The sequence below is a fragment of the Ursus americanus genome, chromosome 3 (assembly GCF_024610735.1).
Source record: "Ursus americanus isolate L20-20 chromosome 3, mUrsAme1.1.p, whole genome shotgun sequence".
Lineage (NCBI taxonomy): Eukaryota > Metazoa > Chordata > Mammalia > Carnivora > Ursidae > Ursus > Ursus americanus.
In genome coordinates this window covers 79,060,756-79,075,752 of record NC_142129.1, presented here as the reverse complement: position 1 = coordinate 79,075,752, position 14,997 = coordinate 79,060,756, and the positions used below count along the sequence as shown (strand labels likewise).

General features: G+C 35.8%; 1 pseudogene; it reads right to left on the bottom strand.

The window, feature by feature from the left end:
- Window positions 1-9,565: 9,565 nt before the first annotated feature.
- LOC123788709 (zinc finger CCCH domain-containing protein 14 pseudogene) lies at window positions 9,566-11,263 on the bottom strand (annotated as a pseudogene).
- Between the last annotated feature and the right edge of the window lie 3,734 nt (window positions 11,264-14,997).

The window sequence follows — 14,997 nt, the reverse complement described above, 5'->3', positions numbered from 1 at the left end:
ATTTGTGCTTAAGTTCTTTTCATTATTGGTAACTGTGTCTGCTGTGCTTTGGGATAGAGTCCAAGATTCTAAAATGACTTTGGATCTTACTCAAGACATCACTTATCCAAGAAATTCAGGATATATAACCATGTGGAGACAATCAACATCAGGTGAAGAGGCTACACAATCAGAGCTAATAAATGAATTTTAGGACACTGTTTCTGATTTTCTTCTTGCAATTAATAGAAATACATTTTAAAAAGATTTTATTTATTATTTATTTATTTGTTTATTTATTTGAGAGAGAGAAAGAGCATGTGAACAGGGGGAAGGGCAGAGGGAGAGGGGGAAGGAAAGAATCTCAAGCAGACTCTGCGGCTGAGCGAGGAGCCTGACTCAGGGCTCCATCTCATGACCCTGATCATGACCTGAGCCAAAATCAAGAGTCAGATGCTCAACTGACTGAGCCACCCAGGTGTCCCTAGAAATACATTCTTAATATCATGATGTGTTCTATCTCCACTGCGGAATATTCACAGAATTAATAAAACTAGTCACATTACAAAATACCAAACTCATAACTAGTTTTCCAGTCTACATAGTTAATGGTAACTGGATTTATTTCCCCTCTAATTTTTGTGTTATTGCTTTCCTTAGACATTGGAACAAAGATCAGTAAAAGAGAGGACTTTAAACCTGAATAAATGTAATTTTTCCAATTCTGTCATTATTTACTGGTTCAGTAAAGGATTTCCATGGTGTCTTACAAATCAATTCCCTAATGATGAAGTTATAAAATTTAGATTGCATGAATACTACCAGAGGTTAAATCTCTCATGGTGAGGTGGTTAGCTGAGGTGTACCCTGCCAAAGATGAAGCTTGTGAGTTTGAAATTAAGTGTGGTTTGCCAGAGATAATATTTTTGAAAGTAGCTTTGCCAAAATATTTTTTGAGTTAAAGTTAAGGTTTGCTCTCATTTACGATACAGTTACTTAGGTATATAAACTTTGCAATTCAAGATTTCAAGGTTCAGTTATGATTTACTTACTGCATACTTAACTGGATTGCAAGGGGTAAATTTAACCTTTGCATTGGCTATAAGGGATTTAAATGAAATAACTTAGGGAAAATTGTCAACTGTATTAGAAATGGATTATTAATACATCCATTCTTTAATATCCTGAACTAAAATAATTTTCCGTAACAATTTTCTTTTTAAAACAGAATACACACACATCATGTAAACATATTGTATATGTGTGTATTGTACCTCTGACCAAAGTGGTCTTAGACTTTTGCTTGTGAGTTTATTATTGATTAGTCAGATTCTTAATCTGATATCTACCCATATTTGCAACCTCGAAGTCTCAATGTCTTTCCTTTAATTTTCACCTTCATATTGAACTAATATCAAGCCCTACAAAGTAATCTTTCCTAGTATTTTTCATTTATTTATTCCCACCCATCTTAGTCCAAGTGTGTTGTTTCTTACTCCAGAGTTACTGAAACAGCCTCCTGCTGCCCTCTTCCCTCTTAGTCCTGTTCGTATAGCCACACTTCTTTTCTCTGTCTTCTTTGTGACTAGGTGTGCCATACAACTGACTAGTAGCCATTACAATATAAGTGGAAGTAATGTGCACTACTTAGCTAATTTTTTTTGTGCTTTGCTGTAGTGTGTGGATGCTCTAAGGTGGGAAAAAAAAGTTTGACAACTTCAACTTTAAATATAAAACTCCATTATGATTCAGTGGTAGCTCATTTTGATTATCTCATCAAATACATCATTTTATCAACTTTAGATTTATTTCCCCCCACATTCTCTAAAGTAAATCATATGTATATATACCAAATACTTTCATGACATTAAAATTAGAAATTAGCATAGAACTTATGCTAAGGTTATGTTAAAAGAATAAATAATATTGCCATTTATTTTGTTTCTCTAGATTCCAAGGAGGTTCCGATTCTTTGATTAAGAGTACATTTTTCTTCTTTATTTTTCCACAGTAAAATTGAATTTATTCTAGGTTATATCTGAGGGGGAAACAAATATAAAATACAGTGCTTTCAGAAGGTCATTTCCCAGACATGTGGCAAAACCTGACGCAAGTCCAGATTGTACTGGGTCCTCTATATACACAATTACAGAGTGTTCAGCATCACAATTTAGAAACAGTATCAGACAGCATGGCCATAAGCAGCATACATAGCATAGCTTTAGAGTTCTCACAGACACTTAGGTCAGTAACTAGATGAATCTAGAGGCTCTTCTGTCCAAATATAAATAGTACAATAAAACTCAATCTCTCTGTCCTTTGGTAGTCACTAGTATTGTTCCGGTAGGGTATGGTTATTGTCCTTTTTGAAGTGGCTCAAGTTCATTCTTCAGTCTTTCTTAGCCACTCCTCTTCTGTCTTTCCCCCCAAATCCTCTTCTCCTGTAAATAGGGTGATGATAAATTTTGGCTTGCTCCAGTCATTATTCTGGAAGAGCTGTTCCAGTTGGGTGATGAATTAAGATTGTCCTGCCTTTAAGCTTCACCTCAGTTTTTACCTCAGTTAGATATGGTCACTGCTTACACTATTTTATAATGTGATTCTTTCATATCATACTATTGTAATACAATTATAACTATTTTTAAAATCCTTGTAATAACAACTTTAGAGCGAGTTTTATATCTTATTTTTACCTCTGTATCCTCATAACCTAGAACACTTCCTCACATATGTTAATGCTTAAAGAGTACTTATTGAATGAATGAGTGAATGTATGAATATGTGAAATTTAAACAAGAAAGGAAAACTTGGAGGCTTTAGGGCACAATCAAGCATATGGCCTTGGGGAGGTACTGAACTTGCTCTTGCATAGTTGACTCCATACCAACATTTCCTTCATCAAAGGGTGTTTGGGTTAAAGAAATATGAAGTCTATTAAGATTCATGACTGAGCTGTGGTGGTCTGCTTTTATTTTCTAGTTCAACATTCCCACCTACTTCAAGAAATTTAGGTTGAAAATGTTAAAAGCACTTAGGGATGATATGGGGGAATGTTTTCTGTTTCTCAATAATAACTCACATTTGAGTTTGAAATACTTCAAAATATTTCAAATAACAGAAATCCTCTGAAACACTTTTTAATCAGAGTAAAAAAAAAAAGTTGGCATTTCTTTTACTGACGGTGTATTTTCATGTATTTACCTTAAGCCATTAAAAAATACTTGCCTAAAAATTACATACAAGAATACATAGCAAAACAGATTCTATGAGTGAAAAGAAATTAGTCTTCTAAAAATAGTGTAAAATACACATTTAAGATTCTCAATTTTGAATGGGACAGGTTTATTAAAAAAATTTTAATAAAGAATAAATGTTAATTTTCTACATGCTTTTGAAACTTAAATATTTGTTTTTGAGTAGTGTATGTTTCTAATACAAATTTGAAATAAAACTATTCTTTAATAGACTTTGCATTCAGTTAATTAGAATTAATAAATCAGTGACTGTATATGACACACATGTGCAGTGACTCCTTTAAATATATTTCTTGGATTTCTCCTTGTAAAAATTTCGATTGCATTTCAGTTATTTACTAAAACAATGATTTTTTTTCTTTTAAATCTAAATTGAAAATCATGACATCTGTATTTAGGCAAAACTTTGTTTCAAAATGACATAAATTGTATACATTCTTCATCGTTTTAAACACTCTACATTTTTTTAAACACTCCAAATTTTTTAAGTTTTTTGTAAAACTTTACACTGTAGAATTTTTCTTCAGTAATTTCTTGAGCAAACCACACAACTAGAAATATTTTGTTTGTGTAAATTAATTAACTACATATAAAATAATTTTTACTTAAAAAGCTAATTCATAAAAATACTTCAAGGACTTTGAAATTAGTATTGATTTTGTGTATAAATTCACTGAGCTTTCATTTTAATGAAAAACTATAAGTAATAACAACAACATATATCCTCTCATATGTATTTCTTATTTCAATCTTAAATATCTCTGGGAGATAGTAAGATTTTTTTCATTCTATTTTATGAGAAGGAGGTTGAAGTCTTAAATAACTTCGAAAATTTTAAATGACTTCTCCATTATTAAAATTGGTAAGTATTACATTTAGGATTCAGGCCCAGTATATGAGCAAAGTCCATATTCTTTATACTCTATCATGTTACCTCTCTTGTACTGCTACTGAAAAGGAAATATTTTTGTAGTGTAATTTATAATGGGTAGAGAAAAAGGATTGAAGTTAGAGAATACACAGATTAAATCCAAAAGTCAAATTGCATAAATTGGTCCTCTCAATTGTCTTTAGTCATCTAATTAAGCTTTATCTCTATTAAAAAATTATAAATTTTGATGTATCCAGCTATCTATAGTTAACATTTGTTAAAGGTCAGCTCTGCCAGACATTGGGCCATTTACATTTATTTTTTTTAGGTATTATTCAATAACAGTATAAATTAGGTACTATTTTGATTCCCATGATACCGATGAGGAAAATAAGACAGAGGTTACTTCACTTGTTAAAATTTATTTATTTAGTTGTTGGTGCAGCCAGGTTTACTAGAAGCAGGGATTGGTTCCCAGCCATCATTAACATACCCTCATCCGGTTACTGTGAGTTTACTTTATAGAGTGGGCTTTCAGTAAATAATTTCTGTGGAAAAATAAAATTACATCAATGAGACAGTAAATTCTTCTTATGGAAAAAGATTAAATTATAATTTTAGAGCAGTTACTTTTCAGTTCCAGCTAAATATCCATGTTATGCTTGTGAAATAGCATATGTGTATCATAATCTTATTATAAACTCATTTGTGGTTATTAAAAACATAGTGTATAATAAAGCATGTATAATTGCCCATTCAAACCTTGTGTTAATGTAGTGAATTAAAAATATACCTTACATAAGTTTAAAATTAGAACAATATTTTCCCACTACTTTAATGAACAAGGACCTATATTTAATTTTATATAAAACTACATCCATTTATTATACAGTAAAATGACTTTACTTATAGTTCTAATGTGCATAGAAGTCATATATATATATATATATATATATATATATATATATATATATATTACCATTTGGTATGATGATTATATAAATGTTATCACCATTTTTTAGATGTATCCACTAAGTTTTCAAAAATCACATAATTAGGACACACAGGATGATTACTAGGTTGTGTTCTAACCACTCTGTGCAGAGTTCTAACATGAAAAATAATATTACTTTTAATTAGCAATATTTCTTTTTAAAAAACAGGCTAAAAGTAATAATTTGCTATATAGTCATTCATACTCAAATGAGAATAGCAATGGGTAATGGCGTTATGTTTAAACTGGTAAAAGAATCACCAAGGCCACTCTCTTTCAATTATGCTTAATGAAATGTTTCATACTTTTTCTTTAACATAGTTTCATTCCTGAACAATAAACCAACAGATTCCTTACATGGAATATGATTAAGATTAGTGAATGGCACCACCTTTTTTGGAGGGGTAAGTCCCTTGTGATTTGTAACAAATAGGAAACAAAATTTCTGCTTCTAGATTTTACCATAATTTAATTCATATGACTATCCATTCAAGAAATACCTGTTAGTAAAGTTAGGCTGCTTCTTCTAGAAGCTCATGCCTCTATATATCTATTTATGTTTTCAGGAGGACTAAAGACACCTTTTCAAAAAGATTTACATTTATCTTTCTAAATACTATATACATTATTATTATTATTATTAGTTTGTTTCATTTTATTTATTTATTTACTGAAGTGTAGTTGACACACAATGTTACATTAGTTGCAGGTGTACGACATAGTGGTTATGTAAGTCTATATGTTATGTCATACTCACCACAAGTGTAGCTACAGTCACCATACAATACTACTATTTTTTAAATATTCATTTATTTATTTGAGAGAGAGAATGCATGGTTTCATGTGAGCAGGGGGAGGGTAGAGGGAGAGACAGTGAGAATCTCCAGGAGACTCCCCACTGAGCGTAGAGCTGGAGGGGCTCCATCTCAGGACTCTAAGATCATGATCTGAAGTGAAATCAAGAGTTTGATGCTTAACTGACTGAGCCACCCAGGTGTCCCTATATGAAGCTATTATTTTTAAGGCAGTAACTACATTTCGGCTATCTTTTATTGCTTCTCAATTATGATTAAATCCTTTTTCAAAGGGTATTTTTCACCTACATATCACTATCACTTAGCCCAATGTCTTGAATATATAATCACTCGGTATTTGTAGGATTAACTCATTAATTAAATACACCACCCATTATACAATGCTGAGTATAAAGTAGGCCCTTGATGGTAGGCCCTTGTGGATAGCTGAAAATTAACTTATTAAGATGTTCATTTTTATATGAAGAGTGAATATTTATATAACATGTAGGACAGTTCAACTTCATTGTTGCCTCCAGTGTTACACAGATTACATCCTCTTATATGTGTGATCTGAAGAATTCTAATGTAAACTTATGTAAAATTCCATTGATGTTTTGATGTATGGTCTTTTATATGTTAAAGAACCAACAGGATGTATTATTACTTAATATACCTCAAAACATGATCCCTTTGTAGTAAGAAATTGATTTTGTGGTGACTTCCAGATACACCTGATTTTTTTATGCCCTTCTGTACTGTTGAACTATCTCAATCTTTTGTAATCTGCTCCTTTATACCTAATTGACAGATGAAGTGAGAGCTCTTAAATATATTTATGTTCTACAGTAGAATACTCTTGCCCTGCATATTTATATATTTACAGATAGTACTCAGATAGTAGAGGAGTTACCATAGGCCAGAAGCAAAGAAAGTAAAATAAAATAGAGAGAGAAAGACAGACAAGTGCAATGGGTAAGGGAGAGGAGAAGGAGAAAAGAGGAGAGGGGAGGAGAAGAAAGAGGAGAGGAAGGAAGGAAGGGATGGAGGGAGGGAGGAAAGAAGGCAGAGAGGGAAGAAGGAAGGACAAAAGAATAAGTGGGCTCTTAAATGTGTATTCATTTGTAGTAGAGACGTATTTCTCCTCAACAAACCAGTTGGGGCAGGGCTGATCCAATCCAACAGAAAATTAGTTTCGTTTCTCCATTTCTCTTAAGGAAACTTTCAGATCACCACCAAAGTAGAACAAAAGAAATACACAGTTTTAAGGAGATCAGTTTATCTCATCTTGTTTACAAGAAATATCAATCCCAGACTTTCTCTTACATAAGTCAGGGATCCTCTCTTGCCTTTGACATTCTTAAAAAGCTGTGGGGATAATATTTCAGTAAGGGTTTATATTGGATTTGGATGAATATTAATCTTCATAGAAACATGAGTTAAGATGCATAGGTATTCTCATGCCTTCAAAATTTCACTCTAGTGTATAACAGGTACAAAAAATTGATCACAGAATCCTGAAATATATGTACTTGCTTAAACATTCATTTGTTAAGTGTCCATTTATTTTAGCTCCTTCTAGGGAAATTGCCAGGAAATAAGAATACAAATATGCATGGACAGTGTTTTGCCTTCAAAAGCTTATGGTTCAAAAAAAGAGAGAGAGAGGGAAAGAGAGAGAGAGGCAAACCATACGAGACTCTTAATTATAAAGAACAAACTGAGGGTTGATGGACGGGAGGTGGGTTGGGGGATGGGCTAAATGGATGTCAGGTATTAAGGAGGGTACTTGTGATGAGCACTGGGTATTATATGTAAGTGATGAATCAATAAATTCTACTCCCGAAACCAGTATTATACTAAATGTTAACTAACTAGAATTTAAATAAAAACTTAGAAAAAGAAAACAAAACACAAGCTTATGGTTCGGGGGGGGATGCAATTAAACACACCATGATTCATTTTATATTAATTGGTTCAGAAACAGAAACAAGGTGCTATGAAAACACATAGAATTGATATTTATCACTTTAGATACCTAATTTACACTTACCACTTGGAAGGCTATTTGGAGGAAATGCCACCTGAGATGGATTCTGTAGGCTAAGGAGGAATTAGCCAGGCGGATAGGTAGAGCTCTCAGGCTGAGAAAAAACCAAAAAACAAAACAGAATGTGTATGGTGGGACCAGAGAGTAGAAATATTTTGTCACGGTTGAGAATAGATGAAGACACAATATTTATAATACATTAAGGAGATTGTTCTTTATTCTGAATAGTATTTAGTGCTATAGATTATTTATATTTGCATTTTAAAACAATCATTCTTTGATAAGAGTAGAAATTTTCTAAAGGACATTAACAGTGGGATATAACAGTATCAATTAAGAAGTTATTCATAGGGACACCTGGGTGGCTCAGTCGTTAAGCGTCTGCCTTCAGCTCAGGACGTGATCCTGGAGTCCTGGGGTCAAGCCCCGCATCGAGCCCCACATTGGGCTCCTCCGTTGGGAGCCTGCTTCTTCCTCTCCCACTCCCCTTGCTTGTGTTCCCTCTCTTGCTGGCTGTCTCTCTCTCTCTGTGTCAGATAAATAAATAAAATCTTAAAAAAAAAAAGTTATTCATAGTAATTAAGGTAAAAAAAAAAGTTTGTATCCTGGATATGAGCCTCTTCTTTTTGAGAGAGAGAGAGAGTGCATGCACATGATCAGGAAAGGATGTTGGGGGCAAAGGGAGAGGGAGAGAGACTCTTAAGCAGGCTCCATGCCGAGCATGGAGCCCAAATTGGGGCTTTGATCTCAAGACCCTGAGATCATGACCAGAGCCAAAATTAAGAGTCTGTCGCTTAACCAACTGAGCTACCCAGGCGCCCCTTGTATAAGAGCTTCTGAACAAATGGAACAGTGAGTGGGGGAGGCTGTTAAGAAAAATAAGTAAGATACAATTCCAAATTAAAGGCTAGCTAAGATAGTGGCAGCATCAGTACTTTTAGAAGGAGATATGGCATCCCAGAAGATGATCTCTTTCTGAGGTATATTGAGTTTGAGTGGTGAACATAGTCATTATTAGAATAAATAGTCATTATTAGAATAAATATTTCTGGCACTCAGGAATTAGAATGAAGGGGAGGATATTAATTTGAGTCATTAAAATATACAAGAGATAGTTCAAGCCATGTACATGGATGGGATCAATTAGAAATCCTGGAATCACTGAATTATAAGGAGTGGCTGCATAAGAGGATTTAATAAAGGAAAATAAAAGTGGGCAGAGAGACAGAAGGAACATGGAGGTAACATCACAGAAGGCGAAAAATAAAGAGCATGTTGCAGAGGGTAAATGAGATAAGACTGCGGAGCCAGATTTAGGAATAAGTCAGTCATTAGAGGTTTTGGAAAAAAAAAATTTTTTTTTACAAATATGCCTGAAATGTTTTAATAGAATATAGCTTCTCCTTAAATGGTCTTTTCATAGTCAAAACAAACAACAAAAAACACCCAATGTTAAAACCACTTAATAAACTTACAAACTTGAAAATTTAGACACTTCAGATAGGCAATAAACAATATTATGAAAACAATATATTCCAAGTTTCAAAGATTTGGCAAGTTCTCCAGAATATCTTTCATCTGTAGATGGACACTCTGCAATCTTCTGCCAAGTAGGACTGAGTGTCATTCACTGGTGTGAAGTCGAATCCATTTCAAGGCATGTGATAGTGGCACAGTAATGGTGGGATGATAAAATGTGTAGTCAGGTCTTGTACACTGAGTGTTACATCTGCAGTGTTTTGGATGATAGAAGGGACATTCCATTTTCTTACGAGCGGGAAAATAATGGCACAGTTGACTACTAGAATGTGGTGCCAGAGTTGCAATTGCTGGTTTTGGAGGCAGTACTGGAATTCCTCTACTCATATGAATGAAGGGACAATCTGGTTTAGTACTTTTTTGTATCATATTTACAATTTGGATGAATGAAGAAACATTTTTTCAGCAAATTTACAGTTGGGGAAGGCTTTGCAAGTTGAAACAGGATGATGATAAGCACACTGATCCCCATTTTTACAGGCAGGCTCCAAAAGTTTTTCTGGTTTCTGGACCACATTCAGTTCACTCATCTCAGCATTTGAAAAGCTACCATTTGGCTCATTGAGCTGCCTGCTCGTTAACTGCAAGTGCTGTGGGTGGAGGAGACTCTGAGTCCCTTGTTTCAGGCTGCATTTTGGTTTACAGATTTCACTCCGTCAAAACACACGTCCTCCTCTTGATCTGACATGTATCCTAGGGGGCTGGGGACAGCATCCAATGTCACTATGAACTTGGGACTTGCAGGTTTATCTGGTGGTACAAGATCTCGTCTGCATAAGGTGTCCTGAAAGTACCTGAAGGGTATCTGCAGTCTTCATCCTGGACTCTTGGTTTGGTGCCGCTAGTATTTCCTCAGACAGCTTTGGCTTCTTCAGAATAAATGATCTTGTGTCTGCATGGACCATGAATTCCATGTCATAGTAATCTTGACTGATCTGCAGAGTCTCTGTCATTACTGGGTCAATTTGCAGTCGGGATAACAACTGCCTCTGTTGAGTTCCTTGGCTTTTTTCTATATTATCTCCCTTTGTTTCCTCTTCTTTAATGGGGGGACTTATTCTGGAGGTCCTGCTTTGCCCCTGGACCATTTCTGCCAGCAATTCTTCTTGAGAAGTTCGAGTTCTGGGAGCATCTGGGAGTGTCTGTTTCTGTGAGACTGAGAAGTAGTTGCTTTTGTTACAGATTCTTGAGCTTCAGAGATAGCCTTCAAAATTAGATTCTTGTTAGCTTGTTTCGAAGGTAGAAGTGAAGGTCTCCTTTCAGCCTTTGCTGGCACCGAGACACTGCTGGAGATGCTTCCTGTATGAGACCCACAATCATCATCTTCCTCCTCTTCTCCATCACAATGGACATTTTTTACTTAAACAATTGAACTTACCTCAAACACTTTCCTTTCCGGAAAGTTTCCTTCCTCAATACCCATTTTTTTTTTTTAGTTGTTTCTGAAGAAGGGGCTGTCAGTCTCTTCTAGGCTGTTAAGCACTTCTGGTTCACAAAAACGGCCTGTTTCACATACCTGGCTGTTCTGTTTATCAGGTTATTTGGCTGCACGAATACTGTTTTGCTGCTGCTGAAATTGCGGCTTGCACCAGTATCTGCATTTTGGCTTGCAAGTGGCAAGAAGAACCATATGTAAGTGTCACTGTAGGGTTTTTTTTTTTGAGATAAGGGATTCTCCTGCACAAAATTGAGGTCTTCATCAATGAGATCATCTGGTTCTGGCTTAGTATCAATCACATCTTCAGAGGGTGCTGTCTCCCCCAGAGGCTTCACAGTCGACATTAATCAGGATGCAGCTCCATCATCATAAGTCTGTCTGACAGTAGTGGTTTTCTGCTTCTGCTAACAAGTAGAAACCCTGGAATCTCTTTTCTCAGGTCTAGTGCTAGCAGTCGCAAGGGATGGCATTGCAGCTTCATGCCTTCTGTCATCTCCCTGACTAAAACTGCTCTTGTTTGAAGACACGTTCTTACCAAAGATGTTGGTATAAGAAGACTTTAGACTGGAGGGGTCAGTTGTAACAGAGCGAAGTTTATCTAATACACCATGAAGTCATAGGATGAATCGAATTGTGTTGTTCCCTAGAAACAGGGACAGGTCCTCTGTCATTTGGTCCTGACTTTTCTTGACCATCACCATAATGCAATCAGGAAGTTCTTCATCAACATAAACTCTTGCAATTTCCCCTTAATGGCAGTCCAGATCTTCCACTCATCTCGGTGCCAATTTCCTTGGCTCCCATGCGGGCAGTGGGCTCAGCACTGTATGGTGCTTCACTTACCCAGACCCTGGGCCAACTCCCAGCCCACAGCTCTGCAACAGCAACCGCCAGCTGCTAGCGCCACTCTGGGCAGCGTGCTCTGTATGACCCACCCCCAATGGCCCCGTCAAAAATATTTTTAGGGTGATGGTGGAAAATCTAGAATAAAAAGTAAGTATGGACTAATATAGCTAGTAATAGAGTAATAGCTGAAAATATGTAGAGCTGAGGAAGGCTGTCTGTTTTATTTTCTTATGCATTTTACTAAATGGCTTATGGTGGGGGTTGTCTGTACATGTTTAAAAGCTACTGTAAAAGAGCTGATAGAAAAGGATAGGGTGAAGTTAGAGGAGAGAGAAAATGAGTAACATCCAGGCAGTAAAGGCAGTTACTGTTGCCATGTACCCCTACTGTTTAATAGTTCTATCTTCTCAATATGTCTCCATCTTTAAAAAAAAAAAAATATTTATTTGAGAGAGAGAGAAGTGGGGGAGGGGGTAGAGGGAGAAGGAGAGAGTCTTAAGCTGACTCCACACAGAACATGGAGCCCACTCAGGGCTGGATCTCACAACCCTGAGGTAAACCTGAGCCAAAACCAAGAGTCCGACACTCAACTAACTGGGCCACCCAGGTGCCCCGATATGTCTCCATCTTGATACAATATGACTGGATGTAGAGAAAGCATAATGTGTGTGCGTGTGTGTTTTTTTTTAAAGAGAAAAACACACTAAAAGCTATTTATCCGATCTTTCTGAGTGCATACACAGCTGCTATTTGAAAAGTGAAGAAATACCTAATCCTGTGAAAGCTTACTCAGAATCACACAATTTCAACAATCCTTTCAGTTTATCTTGTATAAAATTACTTACCTTTTCCCATGCTTTGATCTTACATGATATTTGAATGTATTCCTGAAGGAGTACAGGTACTTGCTCTCTTAGAATTAGGAAAAGTGACATTCACGCTGGCCCTTGGGTCTGAGCTGTCTGTTGTGCATTGGTTCATTCCTTTAAGCAGTTTTGATCTCTTTTGCAGAAGTCCATGGTGGATGGACTCATAGTTTATTCATGTTGCTTAGGCAATGGTACTACGAAGTCCTGGGCATTTCTCTCCTGCTGATGTAGTTTCTACTTAGTTCTTGCCGGCTATGGACTCGGGCTCAACTACCCATCTCCAGCCTTTGCTGTGAGGTCATCACACTGTCCTTTGTAGGTCCTAAAGCCAGTTTTTCAGTCTTTAGAGTTCATGTCACCTAGGAACGTAATGTGGCTTAGCTAAGTTTATTTGCCACACATCTTTTGATTTTTTCTTTCTTTTCAATTTGGCCAAGTACTCCAAGTTGCTATATGCCAGGTTAGTAAAGAGTTAGTTTTTTTTTTCCCCCCCAGAATCCAGAGGTCGATTGAAGTACTTTTTGCTTTTCAAAAGGTATTATTCTTGGTATTATTCTCATTATTTAACAGATTTCCCCAGTAAGGAGTTTCAAAGACCCAGAGAAAATTAGCAGATTTATTTTCCTCACACTATCTTTAGCCTTAAATGAGAGGAGTTACCTTTTTTCCTTATGAGTGAATGCTGGGAGATGAGTCCTCCAGGCTTGTGCTTGATATGATAAATAAGGAGAACAAAAATAGAGAGCAAGTCTTTTCTACCGACTTGCCAAGAGATCTAGTACCAACCTTCTGGCCTGGATACAGGCTGCAAAGAAACCAAGAGCACATGTAAAGTGTAAGCAGCAGCTGACAGGTTATGAGCCTATTGGGATGTTCAGGGCAAAACAATGCTGTAGACATAAGCACCAATGATGCATAAACCATATCTCAAACAGAAAATCAGGTGCAAGACTCGGAACAGAGCACCACTGCCTTGAAAATAACATCTGGTTTATTACCTAAAGGAAAAGGATAGTGAGGCAGCCAGCTTGGGAAGGGTGGTAGGGTCAGCAGCCCAAATACATGAGTGAGCATGTCTTGAGAATTTACAAAGAGTCTGTGATTCTTAGCCTTGGCTCCACAATAGAATCACCTGAGGGAGGTTTTATTGATCCAGGTGCCCAGGCAATGCTCTATTATATCAGAATCTCTAGTTATAGTACTCCTATTTTTAAAACTCTCTAGGTGATTCCAACGTGCAGCCAAGTTTGAGAACGACTGCACCAAAAGAAGAAACCTAAAAGGAGACTGGAATTCAGGCTTTTGTGAAATTAGGGGCTGTTATGCTGTCATAATCTCTTTTCAGTGTGGACACACATTTCTTGTAAACTTTAAGATGTTATCGTGCCTAGTGTTTCTTTAAAGTTCATGTGTAGTTAGAGGAATGGGCTTTTATTAGGGTTCTCCAATATTTCTCTAGACCCATGATTCCTTTCAGTATTATTTTTCAGACTGTACCATTGAAAATAGAGAAATAAGAAAATCTTGCTAAAAAAAAAAAAAGAAAGGAAGAAAAGAAAGAAAAGAAAAAAGAAAATGGGCCTGAAAAAAATAAATCATAAGGTAGAGGATTCATGAATCTAAAAAGAGTTAATTTTGACAGAACTCACAACTAAACTTTTCACCCCTATCACTTAAACAAAAAGTAATCTCAGTTTCCAGATGCAAATTACCAAAGCTCTAAGCTCTGAGTTTAAGGGAATTAAATTATGTGCTACACCTTTCCAAATATCAATTAGCCAAGAAGTCATCATTCAAAAGTTCTGGAAAATAATTCATTAACATTTGTAAATCAACCCAGTATTTCAGTGTAAAGGCAAATGTAATATAGTTCACTTAATCAATATATTCTCCAAGGGAACTAGAAAAGCCTTAATGTTATTTAATTTCCAACACAGTCCCACACATTGTTTATCATTGTATACTGTCCTTTTAAAAATGACATTTTTATAATGCAAAAATCATGTTAGCTTGTATAAGTATTAATTCACATATTTCACTGTTGATGTCAGCCTGACAGCGTTCATGGTGAGGAAACATTACACATTGTTTAATGTGAATGTTAGCCCTGGAGGAGATAGCTAGAGATAAATTCTGCCCTTTTCAGTGCATGGCAACCACCGCTAGGAAAATGAACGTGATTAACAAATTGTGGAGAGGTTAGTAAGCTTTGTGTGTTGTAAGAATTTAAAAAAAAACATGATAACGTACAGGTACTATATCAAAATAAGAAGCTCAAAGAAGACCTCTGGGAGAGTGTGTTTGCTAGCAAGCATCCAGTTTTGTTATACAAAGATAGTATTTTTCAATAGATCACAGTATAT